This window comes from Sapajus apella, unplaced genomic scaffold, assembly GCF_009761245.1.
Source record: "Sapajus apella isolate SASKATOON/1434 unplaced genomic scaffold, GSC_monkey_1.0 scaffold37, whole genome shotgun sequence".
Lineage (NCBI taxonomy): Eukaryota > Metazoa > Chordata > Mammalia > Primates > Cebidae > Sapajus > Sapajus apella.
Genome location: NW_022436977.1, coordinates 20,312,539 through 20,314,860, shown reverse-complemented (window position 1 = coordinate 20,314,860; position 2,322 = coordinate 20,312,539). Strand labels below are relative to the sequence as shown.

General features: G+C 39.4%; 1 protein-coding gene across 3 annotated transcripts in view; it reads right to left on the bottom strand.

Moving 5' to 3' along the window:
- Positions 1-2,322, bottom strand: part of PATL2 (PAT1 homolog 2) — a 41,161-nt gene that overhangs the window by 13,801 nt on the left and 25,038 nt on the right. The window lies entirely within an intron of this gene.

Below are 2,322 nucleotides of genomic sequence, written 5' to 3'. Positions count from 1 at the left end.
TTGACTCACCTTTAGCGCCAGTAGCAGGGCCACCGCCTGTGGGCGATGCACAGCTCTGCTAGGACCTGGTTTTAAGGTGAGAACAGCATTAGAAACGAAGTGGGAGACAGGAGGTAAGAGGGAAGGAGAGAGTCCTTAACTCAACCTCAAGGCTTAGAAATAAAGTGTTAATCCAGAACCTGTCTTAGAAAAGGGTGGAGGCGGAGAGAGATCCAAGATGGCTGATCACTAGCAGCTCGGGATTGCAGCTCCCACTGAAAGAGCAGAGAACGAGAGGACGCCACACTTTCAGATCAATTTTTGTTGCTCACACACTAGGAGATTCCCAGCGGAGGAGCCCCACCTGTCGCCAGCGTGACTCTTGAGGCCGGTGAGGCGGTTTTGCCGCTGCCTTGGTGTGGCGGTTCTTGGTGCAGAGTCAGAAAAGCACCATCAATCTTAAAGCCGCTGTTTTGGCCGGAGCAGTGGGTTGCTCAGATTCTAGCACCGGGAATCAACAAGTTGGACGTCCATTCAGAAACCCAACTATAAAGACGGTAATTATAAAGACCACAGATGGATAAATCTATAACGAAGGGAAGAAAACAGCCTAAAAAGGCTGAGAATACCCAAACTCAGAACGCCTCTCCCTCTACAGGGGATCACAGTTCCTCATCAGAAACAGAACAAGGCCTGATGGAGAAAGACTGTGTTCCATTAGCAGAAGCTGGCTTTAAAAAGTGGATGATAAGAAACTTCTGGGAATTAAAAGAACTTGTTCTAACCCAATGCAAAGAAACTAAGAACTTTGAAAAAAGGTTTGACGAAATGTTAACAAGAATACACAATTTAGAGAGGAATATAAGTGAATTAATGGAGCTGAAAAATACAACACGAGAGTTTTGCGAACTATGCACAAGTTTTAACAGCCAAATTGATCAAGTAGAAGAAAAGATATCAGAGGTCGAAGACCAACTTCATGAAATAAAACAAAAAGACAAGATTAGAGAAAAAAAGGATAAAAAAGAACGAGCAATGTCTCCAAGAAATATGGGACTATGTGAAAAAACCTAATCTACGTTTGATAGGTGTACCTGAATGTGACGAAGAGAATCAATCCAAGCTGGAAAATACGCTTCAGGATATTATTCAGGAAAACTTTCCCAACCTAGCAAGGCAGGACAATATTCAACTCCAGGAAATACAGAGAACACCACAAAAATATTCCTCAAGAAGGCCAACCTCAAGGCACATAATTGCCAGATTCACCAGGGTTGAAATGAAAGAGAAAATACTGAGGGCAGCCAGAGAGAAAGGTCAGGTTACCCATAAACGGAAGCCCATCAGACTCACAGCAGATCTCTCAGTAGAAACCCTACAAGCCAGAAGAGAGTGGGGGCCAATATTCAACATCCTTAAAGAAAAAAACTTTCAACCCAGAATTTTACATCCAGCCAAACTAAGCTTCATAAGTGAAGGAAAAATAAAATCTTTTGTGAACAAGCAAGCACTCAGAGATTTCATCACCACCAGGCCTGCTTTACAAGAGCTTTTGAAAGAACCACTACAAATAGAAAGGAACAACTAGTATCAGCCTTTCTAAAAAATACCAAAAAATAAAGAACATCAACATATTTAAGAAATTGCATCAACTAACGGGCAAAACAGCCAGCTAACATTAAATGACAGTATCAAACACACATATATTGTTATTAATTTTAAATTTAAATCGACTAAATCCCCCAATCCAAAGACACAGACAGGCAAAAAAAGCCAAGACCCATTGGTATGCTACATCCAGATCCATCTCACATGCAAGGATACATAAAGACTCAAAACAAAGGGATGGTGAAAAATTTACCAACCAAATGGAGAGCTAAAATAAATATATAGAAAGCAGGAGTTGCAATTTTTGCTGATAAAATAGATTTCAAAGCAATAAAGATCAAAAGAAGCAAAGAAGGATATTACATAAAGATAAAAGATTCAATGTAACAAGAAGAGCTAAAGATCCTAAACATATATGCACCCAATACAGAAATACCCAGATATATAAGACTTACAAAGAGACTTGGACCCCCACACAATAATAGCGGGAGACTTCAACATCAATATTAGATAGATCAATGAGACAGAATGTTAACATCGATATCCAGGACTTGAACTCAGATCTGGAACAAGTAGATTTAATTAACATTCATAGAACTCTCCACTTTAAATACACAAAATATACACTCTTATCAGTACTACATCACACGTATTTACAGGTTTAAATGAAATATTGGTTGGCTGCTTGTTAATTATTTTCTTCCCTCATTTTTTTTTATGTCTCTATTATTAAAC